This window comes from Protopterus annectens, chromosome 8.part0 (genome assembly GCF_019279795.1).
Source record: "Protopterus annectens isolate FY-2018-M chromosome 8.part0, PAN1.0, whole genome shotgun sequence".
In the NCBI taxonomy this organism is placed as follows: Eukaryota; Metazoa; Chordata; order Ceratodontiformes; family Protopteridae; genus Protopterus; species Protopterus annectens.
This window is the reverse complement of record NC_056741.1, coordinates 1527534297-1527553269: the sequence shown is the minus strand read 5'-3', so window position 1 is coordinate 1527553269 and position 18973 is coordinate 1527534297.

The following is an 18973-nucleotide window of genomic DNA, read 5'->3' as shown; positions in this document are numbered from 1 at the left end:
ACTGCTAATCAGTTTTAAATTGCAACTTCACTTATTCCCACTTAAACATATCAGCCATTTCATTGGATATGTGTCAAGATTTCTGAGAATGGCCAAATTGGTACACCTCCACAAGGGTGACCTTAGCACTGACACTAGGAACCAAAGACCAATTAGCATTGCCACTCTAGTTTTTGAAGTCATTGAGTATATTATGATGGAGTTCATAAACCACAATATAAGCAGACTGCAAATCCTCAACCTGAATCAAATTGTCTTTGTGAAGGGTAAGTCCTGTCTTAAGCCTTTTTTGTGTGTACTCTTTGCACCCATGTCTATAGATCATCACGCCTCTCTATGATCAATTGGCCCATTCATTTTCCATTCTCAGGGTAGGGTTCAGCCAGGAGAGGCCTTCGTTGAGACAGCCATCGGAGGTGGTTTGATATTTTTGTCTTAAAAGTTCTCCTTCCTATTGCATGTACCCAGCAAGGTGTCATGGTTGGGCCTCCAATGGAATGTCAGGAGAAGATACTTCACTTTTGCAATGGGTTTCCTTCCAGATATCCCTGGTTCACTCTCCCAAGCCATGAATAATGAACTTCTTGGATGCCAGAAGGAAATCAGAGCTGCCTAGTGTAATCCCGAGTGTGCATAACTCATCCCTTTCCCCTTCTATAGGTAATCAGGCCAAAACCCTTCACTCATTCCCCCCTCTCTGCCTGGCTCCTGCACTGCTGGGACTGCTGGTCAAACCGTGGTCATCTGAGTTGCAGTTAGCAATTCATTCCCTGCACCACAGATCCAGGTTATATCTTGAACTTGAAATATTTAATAGTGGGAAATCCATACACACTGCCTACCTGGACCTAGCTAAAGCCACTTGTATTATTCCACACTATTATATTATTAATACAGTCACCCACTTTAATAAAAACTCCTATTTAACCCACTGGATATTTAAATGGCTCACAGATAAAGCCCACACAATGAATGCTGGTTTTCCCTTGTACTCCAAAAGGCTTGTTACCAGTGGTGCTCGACAGGGTTGCATACTAGGTCCTCTCCTCTTTGGCATACAATTCATTGCTGCTCAAACTGATGTCAAGGATTTATAGATAGCAGATTTTACTATTGACTGAAACCTCAACTATACTATTAAAGTGTTAATTGATACCCATATTTTGCAAGAAGGTCTATATTATACCAATACCTGGTGTCATGAAAACAGAATCAAACTCAATGCAAAATAGAAAAAAAAAATGCAGTGTTATGCTTTTTTGGGGGAAATAAGGGTATAAATCCAGCTACCATATAAATGATATCTCTGTCAACACTATTACCATTATTAGTGTCTTAGGCACCTTCATGGAAAATTAATTCTCTTTTCAACACTATATGTGGACTATTGTCAAGAAATCATTCTACTTAGTGCAATTATTCAAAAAGGAAATATATTGGCTTGTAGGTTCATAGGTAAGTACCAGGCTAGCTGCCCTTGAGGCCATTTTAAGCCTAGCCAGTTTACCTTTTTGTGCTCAAAATAACCTATCCCATTTTGTTAGAAATTGGCCTTACCCATCCCATGGTTGATGATTATATATTACCTGTAAAGAGAATAACTGGAAACATACCATAGATAATTTGAGGGGACCCATGCATGGGATTGGACAAAGCATTTAGGAGCTGCCTCTGCCCATTAGTAGTACAGGTAGTAGTCTTGAATGTTTCCCATCAATAGATCTAAGTTGTGCCAATATTTTGAAAGGATTTGCTGTTTTTATTCTAGCTAGAGATTTTAAAGTAATGATATATCTCTAAGTAAAAGATAAGATTGTCCATCATATTAATCATTTGTTAAAGAATTGGGTACATTAATGTATCCCATAGCTGCAGCCACCATCATACCTCCTTTTTACTTACATAAACCTCATCCTACAGGAAGATGGACAGAGAGGGAGCACTAAGTACATGCTGAAAATTATTAGTTAATGACATTATACCTTTATTATGATGGTCTGTCTACTACAGCTTCAGTGCAGTCACAAGGCATAGAGAATTCTAGAACTAAGATATGCATCCCAGAACTACATCAAGCCATAAAGATTTATTAGCAGATACAGGGCCCACTACTTGGCTGCAGTGCTTCCCATTTTCACTGACAGCAGGCCTTTAAGGCATCAGAGAAGAAAATATGAGGAATGTTCCACACCCATGTCACTTAAGGCCTAGTCCAGAGGACCCCTCACTCCTCTCCAAGTTTAAATATATTCTAAAAATCTAGGGCAAAGTAAAGGCTTTGGTGTTTTTTTTTTTTTTGGAGGGGTGGGTCTCTCTGTGTGCAAGCTCCAAGTTTTAAGATCTTCCACACTCTGACCTGGCTGGTGTGTGTCATCAATATGTGCTTTTTTGTGGTCTAACCTCTATATCTAGCTGTGTCAGAAGTATGCATGCATTGATGATGGAGGTGATGTACATTAATATCCAGTAGACCCTTGGGAAGAAAATTATATTTTGAGCATTCACTTGCTGTAACTCTTCTTATATAAACATGCTGCATGAAAATCTTGCATAATAGTTATAGGTAAACTCGAGTATCATTTTAGGTAGGTGTAAACCAAATCCCCAAATATTTAAAAGGCCTTGTTTCAGAAATATGAAATATTTTGGTTCATTTTATTGAATTTCCTGGTGGATGGGTTGGCTGGAAAAATCTGTGTCTTTGTCATATTGTCTGAATTTCAGACACCAGTGACATATTTTTAATACCTGTAATTGGGAGGCAGAATCATTCCCAGGGTTCCTACATAGCAATAAACAGTTACCTGCACACATGAGGAGCAATGTGGTTCCATTATTTGACTTGATTTAAGTGTTAAAGGGGCTCAATAGCTAAGAGTAACAGGGAGGAGTTACAGAAACCCCTGACATACAACTTTTTTTTTTTTTTTGCAAAAAGAAGGAGGTATCATAATATTTGTATTTACTTTATATAACTGCGGTGGTGGTGCTGTGGTAGCGTTGTCGCCTCACAGTTAGACGTTGCCCATTCGATTCTCAGTTAGAGTGTCTGCTGTGTGATGACATGCATGAATGGGCGTTCCTTCATTGAAGGTTGTGCATTAGGCCTGGCAAGCCAGCATGTAAAACTCTACTGCCAATCATTAGCGGACCGGAGTTCCGCTGTGGTGACCCCTAACCGGGAAAAGCCGAAAGACACACACACACTTTTATATTTTTATTACCTGGTTGGAGACCTAAGGACAATATCTGGTTAAGTAGTTTACTCAGACTAACACAGCAGGAAAATGGAGAATTACAGTATCAAACCCAAGAATGCAAGATGAAGGTCATTAGCAGTTCATGGCCTTAATAAAGTGCATTATGCTGTTAAATAAGTAGTGAAAATCTGGCCCTGAATTGAGTTGTGGAAGGTATAAATAATTGTAATCAAATGACCCAGGAAATCATGAAGTTGTATTACTTTCCAAAAATATTTTATAGTGTGGTAGGCTTTTTCAAAAGCCACAGATGTTGTGAGGAAAAGACAAATGGCATGCTTTGTCAGCAAAGTCCTAATGTGATCTATGTTTGAATAAATACTCATGACAACTGATTTGCCCCCAACCCCCCCCCCCCCCCAGTAAAGTCTACATTCTCCTCAAGATTTATCCATAGACAGGTCTGTTTACTGTTAGACATTAACATTTTCTTTTTTTCTTTTTATCTTTTTTCTTTTTGTACTCCCAGCTTGTCAGGAGCTGTAATTAAAGATGTTTTCATTAAGTTCCTCATCAATGCATAGTTGTGAATGCCTTGGTAATTAGAAAGGCCAAATGTCACACTAGGTACTTCCAGAATTCAATAGAGAGGCCATCCAGCCCTGGTGCTCTCATGGAAGATGACATATTCATGTCTTCTCTTACATTTCTTTCTGTTACTGAAAATATGAAAACCTGTGCCTCACTGCAGATAGCTGTGGAAGGCAAAGAGCCTGCAAGAGATTCATGATGTTCTCTTTCCAGAGATCCCTGAACTGCAGCATCTTTTGCATAGCTCAGCAATGTAAGGTTGAACAATTTCATATTAATATATTTGAAGCCTATTATAAACTTCCATCCCTCACCCTTCTATCCTGCAATAGCCTTTACACCCTTTCTCATCCTTAACCGAAAGGCCATGGCTTTCCAGGTTTGTAAACATCTGCATATGTTTGGAGGGCAGCCTGTTCTGGATAACACTGTGAGAATAAACTGTGTAACCTCTGTTTACTACTGTTAGATCCAGTGCTTTCTTTTAGAAACCCATGTAAAAATGCTGAAATGAATCTGCCACTTCTGTTTTCCTGAGGAATCTCTGCAGACTATGTCTACACTGAAGCTCTGCTTTGACTGTTGTACAGGAAGTGTTCACTTCAAACATGAGACTGTCCATCACTTTATGTCAAGTAAACAGCCTAATGTGCTTAACTCTAAAAGCATGGGACTGTTTGGGATAAAAAGGCATTATGTTTGGTGTCCTGAAGGATAAGAAGATCCAGTAACACCATTCTGGTAGAATGGACCATGGAAGAAAAACATAAACTGCATTAAGGTGGCTTTGTGATAAATTAAAGGGCATGCTACCTGTTTTGTGAACTGTAATTACCCCCAATGAGCAGTGCAAGATTAATCTTTAATCAGATATCCTGAGGCTAACTAATGAGGGAGTAGTGTATGTGAACATGACTTCATCTGGATGAACTGCCCATCTCATATTGATCCAACCATGGTTTAGTACTAGCTTATTCAGCATTCTCTGTGCTTCCAGATTCATTTTACCTCAAGGGTTGAGCTGTCCAAAATGGACACGAGGGTGACATTAACATCCCCATACCAAACACCAAGCCTGTTATCACCATTTAAACCTTTTACCTGTTTGGAATGGCAGATATTAAAGCATGGGATGTTGGAACAGGGGCCATATGTGGAAACTATAACACCCACACCTGTGAGTTGGAAAAATGAACCAGTTACTCATCTTGTGCACCTAAAGGTGCTAACTCAATCTGCTGTGAACAGAGACTACAGGCTTTCTTAGGAAGACCTAACAGTGCTCCTAAGTTTGTGTCCCAAACAAACCCATGACAATCTGATATGCAGGCTGGTAAATTTAGTTTCCTAAGTGAATGCCGTATTTTGTGTTTCTGCAAGTAGTTAGATATGCTGTGCTATTTAGGAGGCATATTCAGCCTATAGACCACTGCTACATTCTATATGACCTAGATCAGCTACCAGTTACTGAAAGCTCCACCATCCTCTATACAAATTACCATTTAAAATTCAAAATGACAGCTTCTGACCCCCCCCCCCCCCGCAAAAACAATTTCATAACATGGTAACAATCTAAGTCTTTCAAGAAATCTTTGGGCAACATAATATCACTCAACCGTCTCCTACTTAAATCAGTCCGTTGTAAAAAAGCCTTCTCAGTAACAGGCACATCTCTCTGGAATGAGCCATCAGCTGAAATAAATCATTAAGATTGCTCTTACTAAGTTTAAGAAGTCCCTTTCTGAGCACCTCTTTAAGGAAATTGTTGGTAGATGCTTTAGGGATAATGGATAAACTCTTTAAAAAGCTTAAAATTCTAGAAGTGCTTACAGTCTCAACTGTTTTACTTCAACATTTAATTCTTCTTACTCTTGCATTCTGTTCATGCTCAGTCTGTCATGGATTCTCCACCTGTACCCTTACTGAGTGGAAAAATAAACTTATCTTTAAGGAAGTCCTCAAATCTGATTTTGAAGAGGCCATTTCTGGGTCTAGGACTGCAGCTAGCTCATTTTCATTCTTTTTTTTTCCACCAGGAAAATACCTTCTTCACTTCCTAGTACATCAGAACTTTCCAAGAAGGTCTTTAAACTGACCTCGGTGCCAAAGAGCGATTAGGCACCTGAAGGTTTATCTGACTCGACACTCAAGATGGTATTGGAGCCAACAGTGACTTCTTCGGTACCCACAGTTCCCTTGGTGTTGAAACAGTCACAGCTACCTCCGCTTCTTAGGACAAGATGCTCACCAACCTTTGATCCCTTTAAGGACAGGCCACCAAGTCCCTTTACCGAAGTGAAACCCCTAAGTCTCTTTCGACTGCCTCGATCCAATCTACTAAGAGTCTCTCAGAAGCTAACATTTTGAGATGGTGGATCAACTTCTGATGACGAGGAGACTGTCCTCAGTTTCTAGCCACATTGGTGTCAGAACCAACCAATCTATGACACCACCAATTCCTCTTCTTCCAACTTTTGTTGAGCCTTTGGAGCCCTTGGTTCCTTCACTCCCGGTGTTGACTGTCTCAATTCTGGTATCATCCTCTTCTCTGGTTCAGAGTTCTGCCTTGAGGTCCTCCAGGTTTTTGACACTGGAGGGCACTCGGGGTTGAGGCTGTCTGGTTGGGGCCAAGGTGCATGGATCAGTTTCCTTAATTTTGGAGCCTTCCATGTCCCTTGGTGCTTCGGCTTTTGTAGCGCCAAACCAGGCTTCTGTTTTGGGGGCCACCTCCTCAGTGTAAGGTGTGACACTATTTCCAAAGGAGTCTATTTTGGTTCTGGGCTCCCATCCCTATATGGGGCAGGGGGCTGGCCTTCTGAATCATGAAGAAGACCTTGTCTACTGGGGACTCACAGTCTTTGGTATCCCTGCTGGGATAACTGTCCACTTCCCCTTAACCTGAACTACCATCTGTCTTACCCTCCAGGACAGAGGGTACAAAAGTTCCACGATACACCCACTTTGGTGGTTTCCTCTTCAGACACTTCCCTGGATCATTCCCCGAAGAAGTTCCTGCGAAGAAGAAGTGCAAGAGGAAGCACTTAGACTCCCCAGAGGACTCATTCACCAAAATTACTGATTTTAATGAAGATGAAGTTTCCCCCAGGTCACCCCCTGATGATGTTTCTTTCAGGGACATCCTAGAAATCCTGAAGCAGAGGGGTGGGTGGTCCTCCATCCAACCTTCCTGGAAGCTTTTTGTGCCCAAATCTCTACTTCTTGGTTCTCCGCCTGCTGACAATCTCATTAAATTGATCACTCAGTGGGCATGGAAGATGCCCAATGCCATTAAGCCGATCCCCAAAAGGCCTGATCATATCTTATCAGCCCCTAAGGATGAGCCTCACTGGTCCAAAGGAATACCTGTTGACACCATGGTGATAGTGGTGGCCACAAAAAGGGAACTTGCTGAGAAAAGTCTGACTCTCTAGCCTCCTAACAAGGAGACTAGGACTTTGGATAGATTTGAGAAGGGTGTTTATGCTTCAACGACCTTTTCTCTCAGGTTCCTGAATTATATGGTGCACTTTACAAGACTAGAGAGGGATCTGATCAAGGAGCTCTTGGATACCCTCAAAGGAGCAGTGGCTGAAGGGATACGGGACAAAGTTACCTCTCAGCTACCAACCCTTGATGCAATTTCTAACTTGTCCATGAGGCTGATTGCTCTATAGACCTCCAGGACACTTATTACTATATAAAAATGGACAAGAGCTCCAAAAGGTATCTGTGCTTCTGGCTAGGAGCCAGTTATTTCCATTTTCAATGCACTGCCCTTTGGACTCACCACAGCCACCAGGGTGTTGACCAAATGGATGACAGTAGTGGCAGCTTATCTCAGACAGCTAGGGATTCATAGTTCCTTACCTCAACAACTGGCTCCTTACCACTACCACCAGGCATCAGTTAGAATGGGAAAAAGACTATACTCTTCACCTCTGTACATCTCTAGACATAACCATGAATTTTGAGAAGTCAAGCTTGCAACCAGCTCAGCAATTAGAATTTATTGGAGCCCATTTAAACACTGTTTCAGGAATTACCTCACTCCCTCCAGAAAGACTTCACTGTATCAGATCACAAGTCAGATGAAACTACAAACATTAGGCTCCATGACAGCATCAATCATTCTTATTCCCCTAGCAAGGTATAACATGCACATTTTGCAATTGTTGCTTGCTTCCCAATGGTCTCTGATGCACCTACCAATGTCTCACCTAATCTTGATTACCAATTGCTGCAAGCAGGATCTTATGTGATGGCACCACTTTGAACAGATTCTCTTGGGTCAGCCATAGTGACCACTGATGCTTTCCAGATGGGGTGGGGGGCATTATCTGGGAAGGATAGTCCAAGGCATGTGGTCCCAACTAGAGGCAACTTGTACATCAATGTTCTAGAGATGAGAGCAGTGCTGTTAGCATTGCAAGCATTCCAAGATGTCCTTCCTCTAGGGACAGCAGCTATTCAGATGGACAACATGTCGGTAGTCTGGTACATCAACAAACAAGGGGGAACCAAATCTTACCCATTGTGTCGAGAAGCCCTCAGAGTTTGACAATGGACAATTTCTTCAAAACACTTTCTCACAGCAATGCACATCCTGGGGAGCTCTAACTTAATAGTGGACAAGCTGAGCAGAACTATCCACAAGCCTCAAGAGTGGTCTCTCAATCCTGTAGTGGCAAACAAGATTTTCCACCACTGGGGCAAACCTTGCTGCAATCTCTTTGCCTCTCCTCTGAACAACAAGCGCAGAACTTATTTTGCCCTAATCCTCCCCTCAATGGGAGTCATCTAGAGATGGTCTCTTCCAAAATTGCCCCCCCTGGTCTTCTCTATGCCTTTCACCCAACTCCCCTGATATTGCAGTTCCTAAAGAAATCCGAGAGGACTGAAAATTTAATAATCTGTATTGCCCTCTTCTGGCCTTGACAAGTTTGGTTTCCCTTCCTTTGGCCTCATCTTCTTCAGAAACCATGGATTCTGGACCCAGATCTGCTATCTCATCCAGTGGGCATGGTTCATCTGAATCTCCAGCATCTCAAGCTCACTGCGTGGCTTCTCCAATTCCCATGATTGCCAGGCATCCTTCCCTTTCCTCTCCTGTTCAACAAATTATTGTTGCTCATCATAAACCTTCTACTAGGAAGCTATATCAAAGTAAGTGGGAAAAATTTGCTAACTGGTCCCTTCACAATGCACTAGACCCTTATTCATGTCCTATTCATAAGGTCTTGGATTTTCTAGCTATCCTTTACCAATCTGGTTCCTCTGATTCAACAATTAAAGTCCACCTACTGGCAATTTTGAACTTTCATATGGGTCTTAATAGTGCATCTTTAATGTCACACAAACTCTGTAAAGCATTTTTAAAGGGTCTCCTGATGTTAAGACCTCCTTTTAAGGAATGCATTTCTTCTTGGGATCTAATTTTAGTTCTTCAGGCTCTTTCTATGAACCTCTTCTAACCATCAGCAACTTGTGACTTAAAATATTTGTCTTGGAAAACTTTATTTTTGGTGGCTATTACATCTGCCACAAGAGTTTCTGAACTTCAGGCCTTATCCTGCAAACCTCCCTAATTAATATTTCACAAGGACAGGGTTGCCCTTAGGACAAATACAACCTTTTTACCAAAGGTTGTTTCTGAATCTAAAATTAACCAAACTGTACAAGTGCCAGCCTTCTTCCCTAATTTTTCTAATAAATGGGTGCATGCTCTTCACTTACTAGGCATCCACAGACAATTACATTTTATCTTCACAGAACAGAGGTTTTTAGAAAATCTGACCAATTATTTATGGCATTCTCCTCATTAGGAAATCCAGTTTCAAAAGTTACTTTGGCCAAATGGCTGCATAACTTTCATGTGTCACTCTAGAGGGTTCCAACTTTCATGTCTAGTTAAAGCCCATTCAATGAGAGTGATGGTAACTACTGCAGTTTTCATGCCAGAGCATCTTTGGACGATATCTACACAGCAGCCACTTGGTCTTCTCCTCATACCTTTATCTCTCATTACAAATTAGATCAGGTCTCGAGGGGGTGGGCATCATTCGGCTCAATGGTACTTAGGAATATTCTTCCATGAGACCTCCCAAGACTAAAGTAGCTGGGGACTCTTTCCCACTGTCAAGGATTGAGTGAAGATTGACAACATCAGATAAAGAAGTTATGTCTTACCACAACGTTCCATCTGTGTTGTCAATCTTCACTAATCCTTGACATCCCCACCCTCCTTCCCTCCAATCTGTGACTCTTGATGAACCAGATTGTCCATAGCTAGCTTCATATGAAGGACACATATCTGGGCTCTGACTATTATGTCTATTATTTTGACTATAATTTCTACTTGTCTGTCTATTGCTATGTTGGGCAAACTTGATCTGAGGTAATTTTGAGAGGAACTTTGTGGGTAGTGCCTGGCTCGAGAGTTTGGAAGGCATGAGCTGGAGTAATTGCCGAGTTAGTTCCAGGCTTGGAACAAAGCCCACTGTCAAGGATTAGTGAAGATCAACATCACAGATGAAACATTATGGTAAAACATAACTTCTTTTTTGAGGAAACTACACTCCTTCCCTCCTCAAAAACATCCAGTAAAGAGGCCGATAACACTGGAATAACCAACTTTATTAATGAATTTAAGCTTCTTTGCGAGCTTTTTGTCAGTTTAAAATTCACCAACTTCCTCAGAAACGCTGAAAGCATAAAACGGGAACAGTGTCACTTAAAACACCACTCATTTAAATACCCTTTCATGTTGATTAAAGCAATAAAACAAATGAACAATATATAAAAACGCTAGAAATATTTAGAAGAAACATTGAAATGCCACCATATAAAAGTATGAAAAAACATGGAACATGATTCCCTCGTACTAAACACAGTATATCTTACTTCTGCTTGAAATAAAAATATGTAATTAAAAATTATTATAAAAATCGCACCACGTGAGTCCATAATGTCCCACTAGATAAATATAGTAGTATTCTATTGAACAATAAATATATAATCCCTATTACTGATGAAATTGAGATAAAGTGAAAACAACAGTAAATGAAACAGAGTAAATAATGCTACGCAGATCTGGCATGTATAAATGTAACATGTGCCGGTATTGTAAGTTTATTATGGTGGGCTCATCTTTTGCCATTAGAGAGTTTAGATATACCATTCAAGGTAGATTCGACTGTACCAGTTCAGGAGTTGTTTATTTAGCCCGGTGTTCTCATTGCCCAGTTTTCTATATCAGCAAGACCGATAGAAAACTAAATGAGCATATCTATGAACATACATACGCAATTAGAAAAAGGTAAAGTAGAAAATGCATTGGCAAAACATGTAAAGGAAAATCCCTCCCACCTTTTCTCATTTACTATCATTGATCATGTTAGATCAGATGGCAGTTGATTCTCTCATTTTAGAGGGAAGAGAGCTGCTATGGCAACTAAGATTGGATGCCTGCCACTACCCGAGTATCAATGATAGGTTGTCTGTTTCTTGCATATTTAGATTAAGGAGCCTCATGAGATAGGGTGTAGCATTATTTATTCTATTTCATTTACTGTTGTTTTCACTTTATCTCAATTTCATCAGTATTAGGGATTATATATTTATTGTTCAATAGAATACTACTAGATTTATCTAGTGGGACATTATGGACTCACGTGGTGTGATTTTTATAATGATTTTTAATTATATATTTTTATTTCAAGCAGAAGTAAGATATACCGTGTTTAGTATGAGGGAATCATGCTCCATGTTTTTTCATACTTTTACACGGTGGCATTTCAATGTTTCTTCTAAATATTTTTAGCGTTTTTATATATTGTTAATTTGTTTTATTGCTTTAATCAACATGAAAGGGTATTTAAATGAGTGGTGTTTTAAGTGACGTTGTTCCCGTTTTATGCTGTCAGCATTTTTGAGGAAGTTGGTGAATTTTAAACTGACGGAAAGCTCACAAAGAAGCTTAAGGTCATTAATAAAGTTTGTTATTCCAGTGTTACTGACCTCTTTACTGGATGTTTTTGAGGAGCGAAGGAGTGTAGTTTCCTCATTTTGCTACAGAGTTTGTGCACATACTTGGTGCAATAACTTCTTTTTTACTTGAACTGTTATTGTCCTCTGAGCCTGATTTGTGGAAGAAAGGGGTCTCTGGACCAGTCTGCCCCCCAGTTACCAAATAATAAATTAATAAACAAATAAATAAATAAATAAATAAGTGGTAACTCACAGAGAGATGTGTACATTTAACTTAGGATTCTACAATATATACCTCAAATCAAGCTCGGTCCATGTTACCTGGTTGGCATGTCACAAAATTAAGCCTATGCAAGTCAATTTAGTTTAATATTTTTAGATACTGTTCAACTGTAACACTTAAGTTTACTAAAAATCACTCAGCAGGATACAATAAACTCCACGTAGGTTCTGTACAGAGCCTACACAGAGTGTTTTTGTGTATGTGATACTGCTCATCATGCAGCATTGCCCAGCGTAACTCCATGAATATTAATGAGGCACAGTGTATATAAGCAAGGTTTAACAGCTCGCACCAGGGAATGTGGATCATATCACCCAACCTGACAGCGCAAGAAATCTGGACCAACACTAAAGTAATGGGGGGCAAAAGGCCAAACAATGGTAGAGATTTGCTATATTTATCTGATAACTGTAGAAAGAAGGTAGAATAATAGAATTTGTATTAGCATGCATGCTCTGAAGGATATGAAGTACGGAACTGAAATGTATCACATTCTATATTGATTTCAATCTTCAGTGATTTCACAGTAAACCACGCATTTTACAAGGAAAAGCCCAAGAATATGATGCAAACATCTGGACATTCTACAATAAACTGGATAATCTCCAAATTTTTTTATTGTTTATATTTTATTTATTTATTTTTTTTAGGCTACTGTTTGGGCGATGTGCCGCTTGGCATAAACATGTTTAGCTGTGCACACCTGGTTTGTACAAAGGGCAGCAGCACACAGACTGGAGGAATGGATCACCCAGATTGTAAGCAGGACCCAGACAGCTGCAGATATAAACTGGATGCATTTAATTAATAATTATTATTATGGACAGCACAGTGGTGCAGCGGTAGTGTTGTTGCCTCACAGCAAGAGGTTCTCTAGTTCGATTTTTGGCTAGGGTGCCTTCTGTATGGAGTCTGCATGTCCTCCCTGTGTTTGTCTGTGTTTTCTCCAGGTGCTCCAGTTTCCTTTCACATTACAAAGACATGCATCTGGAGCATTTCTCCCCAGGCCTCCACTGAAAAATGGCTCATTCCAAGTTGGACCTTCCCAGTTAACAAATATAAAATAAATAATATTGGCTATCGCGCAAACACAGTAATTGTGCTATGATTAATAATGAAGACTTTACAATAACTACTAAGATAGGGCATATGATATCACTAATCCTGTGGCAGCAGGTGTTAAGTGTAGGTGTGGAGTACACATGGTCCAGGGTTCTCGTACACAATATACAAATTATGTTTTCTGTTCTAAGATTGCAGATTATAGTAATGAAGTGCAACATACAGAACTGTTTTCAAACATAGTGCCCAAAGGTGTGCACCCTCACCTAATTGGTTTGCATGATGGTAAGCGATGTGCAACATTTTTAAATGTTGCAAAACCAAAATGTGCACACACTCAGTAAGCATGAGATATGCAATAGGTGGGAAAACATCAGCATATAAAATGCAACTGGCAGGAAATGCTCATTATACATTGAGCTTGAGTTATGGCAGCCATGTCAGGGGTTTCTGGAGAGTGTGTACTTTTGGGCACACAGGTGAGTTGTCCAGGACTCCCAAGTGTTTGTTGGACTCCTATTTAAGGAGCATGGGTCTCAGTTTCTGCAGTGGGACTATTCAGTCTCAGAATACAAGTTTGAAGCCTGGAATAGTATTGCCTGGGTTTTAACCAGTGCTACAGGTCGACCCTGCACTAGTCATAGATGCAGACTTCACTTCAAAACCTCTGGAGGAGGAAGCAGGATACCTTTGACCATTGGATTGGGAGTTTAGGGCAGGGTACACCCTACAGGTATGTAAGTATCAATTTCTTTGAATAATTGTAAGAGTTAAAAGGTGAATATAGTCAAGACTGGTATTCATAATGATGTTCTGTTCTGTTTTTTTTTTCACAGTTGCTGCTGAGTGAGCCTCAAATTTCAGGTTCCATGCCATTTGTTTGATAAGGATGCGAGAAGCATGTGATATGTATGTATCAGAACATTAATGTCTATATAATATTTTAATAGTAATACTACTACAATAATAATATTTTGCATAGTGATTTCATAGCATTAAAAGTTAAGGACCACTTAGCTGCTGTTCAATACAACTGAATCAAACTGAGCATGCCTATCACAACTGTAAAAGAAACTCTGCTTACAGTCTGTAGCACAAAGCAATGGTGCCATATTCTCAAATAACAGTCAGCATGCACCTCTAAACTGTAAAAGGAAAGTATGCATGCAGTAGTCTGTAGGACAAAGAACAGTACAGTATTTGAGAGTAGTCATCAGTTTTGGGCTCAAAAAACACACTTCCCAAATATAAAATACTTTTAGGTTTTCATAATTATTGGAATATAACTTCATACCTTTATACCAGTGACACAAATGGCCTTCTGCAAACTGTAATCACTATAATTGGTGACAACAATCTGTACTATAGTGTGTCTCTGTTATGAACTGGGTAGTCTTAAAACTAATGAAGAAAATTGTTAGGAATTTGTAGTGTTAAAAGTAATGGTAACAGAACAGAGTCAAATAATTCTATCAATGCTTTGTATGTCACATACAAAGTTACTAATGTTCTCCCTTTCTTCCTCTCACCCCAACCCTTTTCTCTCTCTTTTTTTTATTTTTTTGTTTTTCCCATAGCACAGTGAGGTAGGCCTGTCCCATGTTATCCATCTGCCACCACTAAATCGGCTATAGCACCACTGCCCAACATGTCTATTGCATAACTTGGTAGCACCACCTCTGCCACCCATGCTCTACCTGGCCCCTCAGGTGATTCTGCCCTGGAAGATAGTTCTGTGGCTCCCTCCAGAAGCAGTGGGAGAGGTGGTGAGTGTATCACCTGGCAGAAGCCGTCAGGAATGGTACATAGGATTGTGCACTGCACTGTGGGCACAAACCTACACTGGATGGAGCACCTGCTGTCCATCCTCATGCAGAGCACTCATAGGAGATGCAGACATCAGGCACTGCAGCCAGCAGTGCATTGAGGTGACAATAATGACAGTCCACTGGGTGAGGACTAGATTCTCATTGTCAACTGTCTCGACATGAATGGGACCTGGATTTCCCACCCTATCCACAACCATGGTGTTCACCCACCTCATGTGTCCTTCACTGTCCTTATCTCTTGTCTTATTTGTCTTGTCTGTCTGAAATTGCTTTCTCACATGCCCAACTTACCTCACCCTGACATTTCTACAACCCTTCCCCAACATTTCTTCCACTCTCATAAAATAAAAAAAGAATTGGGCACCTATCCCACAAAAATAAATCGTCCCATATATAGATCGACATTTTCCACATGTGACTTCATGACACACATAATTTGGTCCTATTTCCTGTACAACAGATTGTGTTGTGGTCACCCCTCTATCTGGAGGTGACAGTCCAAATTCAGCAAACTTTGTGCATATATGTTCATGTTTTATTCTTGAAGAAATTGATAGCTATAGTTCTTTCCTACATCCTTCTAGCACATTCCTTCTTTCCTTTCACTTTGTTCTTCCCCCTGCTTACTCCCAATTTCAACACTTTCCTGTCTTTCCCATTTATTTTCTTTAAAGCATAATTGTGCAATGGTGTGCATTGCACACTAACATGTGGCTACAGCAAAACCAGTTATAAGTATTATGTACAGTTGTATTGGAAACCAAAACTATCTAGCCATATTTTAGGAACTCCATACCAACTATCACACTTTAGAATTTGGATTTAGACATAAACTTATTTGAAACTGTTATGTACACCTGGATTTGAATCCAGTACCATCTGAGCATAAAAATAAATGTATCCGTGCATTAACAGGTGTTGCTACAGACTCAGTCAATTAGCAATTGCATTGTAGAGACTGTATAGCAAATGGCAGACTTAACTGCTTTTGTACACACCTGCTACTTAATTGAATCTCTGGCTTCAGGAACCAATGCACTTAATACAGTGATAAGTTCCTTTTTTGGGGAAATGGTTTAGCTATAGGTAAGAAATTACAGTATTTTGGTAGTAGAGTTGCTTATCGGTGCTGCATGATGTGCAACATCCCACAACATTGCACACTATTGCTGTGTAAAACTAAATAAGTATCATGTGGTAATGCTTTATAAAACATTACAAGGGATCATGCAATGCTTCAGATCTCAAGAATGTATGACAGCACTGTAGTCAAACTCATCAAAACAGTAATACCTTATAATTCTCTGTTTTTTCACGAACTTCATCAGACACATGCAGCAACTGGACAGAGCACAGGGCTTTTCCATCAAGATAACACAGGGCTTACTAACTATGACATGCTGTATGTGGGTATATTAAAAGAGATGGCACTGTCATCTGTCTGTTATCAAATTAAATTGTAAGTCTTACTGTTAGGCTCTTACTTTTGGTTTAAGCACTTGGCTTCATTCCAGTTATATTACTTTAAGAAGGTTTGTAGTCTACACTCTTGTGAGAGGAGATGGTAGACTCTGCCCTTCTGAGCTGGCAATTGCTGGTTTAATGCTGTTTGTGCCTGTTGTTCTAAGTACCTTTGTTGTTGTTCATAGGTTCATAAGTTCATAGGTGTGTCTAGGCTAATTGCCCTGGGCCTTTTACAAGCCTAGCCATAGGATTACCCTGGCATAGTGCCACCCGACCTTAGTTCCCAGTGTCTCTGCCAAGTAGAGCCACTGGTGCTATCCCCGGGGTGGATTTTCCGTTTCCCATCTACTCATTAAGATTTCTCTTGAAGAGGGTTAGCGAGGTGCTTTGCTTGACATGTATAGGAAGTCTGTTCCATAGCAAAGGCAATCTCTAGATTATGAACCTGTCCCTCCAGCATGTTCTGTTAATTGTGGTAATGAGGTTGAGGTCTCTGAAGCATGTGGTGTGGAGGGATAGGAATTTCTTTAGATGTAGCATTTCTAACAGAGCTGGGTCAGACATGGCTTTGTAAGTCAAGCAGAGATTGCCTCTAAGTAGGCAATATGAGACAGAGAATAGTTGGAGTTTTTTGAGTCGTCCATATAGGACAAGTGTTTAAGGCCTAGGATCCTCTTTGTGAGGTACTTTTGTAGCTTCTCCAGTTGTTGCAGGTGTCTAGTGAGGTACATGCCAGATAGGGCATTATACTCGATGACTGGCCTAATGAGAGAAGAGTAGAGGGAGACAGAGACCTCTTTCTTCCTGGATGCAAAACCCTTAGTAATGAGATGTGCCACATAGAAGGACTTTCTGATAACAGTAGCAATGTTGTGATCAAAAGAGTGGTTGATGTCAACCTGTGCTCCCAGATCTCGTATAACGTCTTCTGTGTTCAGCGGACTACCATCATTGTGGTAATTCATGGGAACCGGGTTTTTCCCAAAGGGGATGATGATACATTTTTTGGCATTGAGCTTAAGGCCATGGTTCTGACACCAGTTGTTTGTCACAGTGAGGCCATTCTGTAGGATGTCATCATCACTTGGGGAGTTAATAATAGCTCCCAATGTGCAATCCTCTGTGAACTTTGAAAGTCAGAGTCCCTTCATGTTGGCCTGGACTTCAGAGAAGTAGATACCAAACAGGAGAGGACCCAGGACCAAACCCTGTGGGACTCCACTCGTGACTAATTGGCAGTCTGACTTGGAGTCAGCTACTTTCACACCATGGGTTCTATCTGTGAGCCAGTTTGCAACCCATCTAGTGATATAGGGGTTGATGCCAAGCTTAGTAAGTTTTTCTTTGATTCCTGAGTGGAGAATGGTATCAAAAGCCTTGGCCAGACCAAGGTAGGCTGTATGAACCACCTTGTCTTCATCCACAGCTCTGGTCACTGACTCAAAGAAGTCAACCAAGTTGAGCAGGCATGATCTATCCTTCACAAACCAAACTGTGTGGTATCCAGAGTTGGGCGATTCCCTACATCCTTGTTTATTAGGTTCATGATGATGCATTCCATAGCTTTGCATATCAGACTTATCAGGCTAATGGGGCAATAGTTCCCAGGGTCTGTAGTCACTCAAACTTTGTGGAGAGGGATAAATGTAGCAGTGCATCATTCAGAAGGGACAATGCCTTAGGTGAGGCTGTGATTGAACAGAGCACACAGGTGAGGTGCCAGTTCACTCTGTAGTTCATGTAGAACACAACCAGGGATATTGTCAGTTCCCATAGAAGCTGTATTCTTGGCCTTGGACAGTGCTGTTTTAACCTGTGCCGCAGTAATTCTGGGTGCCTGGCAATCCGAGAGCTCCTCCATGTCCCTTTTCATGTAGTCCAGGGAGGCACGTTTCAGGTCATTCACAACTACATGTATAATGACAGAGTCATATTTGTACCTGTTGCTGAGTGACCTGAGTGCATGTGTTATGTGTCGGATCCTGGCACCTGACAGGCAGCTGACTGTTACTTTCTCCTTATTCAACCTAGTGAGTGGGACATCAGTGTACCTCACTATTGAGTTACCTATGACTAGTGCGTTGGGCATGCTGTTTTGCCTTAGGGGCTTTGGTTGAGTGGCACACTGTTTAGGAGATTTATGTATCTCGTGATTATGTTGTGTTGTGGTGGTCGAGTGTGTTTCTGCCTTGTAGGGCTCTGCTGCTTGGGTAGATTTTTATTGAGATCCTCCACAAAGGTGGGTGTGTAGCTTGTGTTTTTATATGAAGGCAGTGCTGGTGTGTGTTCCAGAGGGCTATGTGTTCCATGTGGTGTGGTGCAAGAGTTGACCTTCTCCTCTTGACCAGCTATGCCGGTCTTGGCTGGAGAGTGCATGACTTCCAGTTTGGATATATAAGCACATCTCTCTCAAATCTGAGTGTTGGAAGGTAAGAGGAGAGGGTTGTCGGTGTACATGAGGCAGTTGCTCAGGATTCCCAAGTTCACCAGGTTAATAGAAGAAAGCACAGGGACCTGACCTTTAGACATGCCTGGTGGGGTGGGCATTGATAATAAGT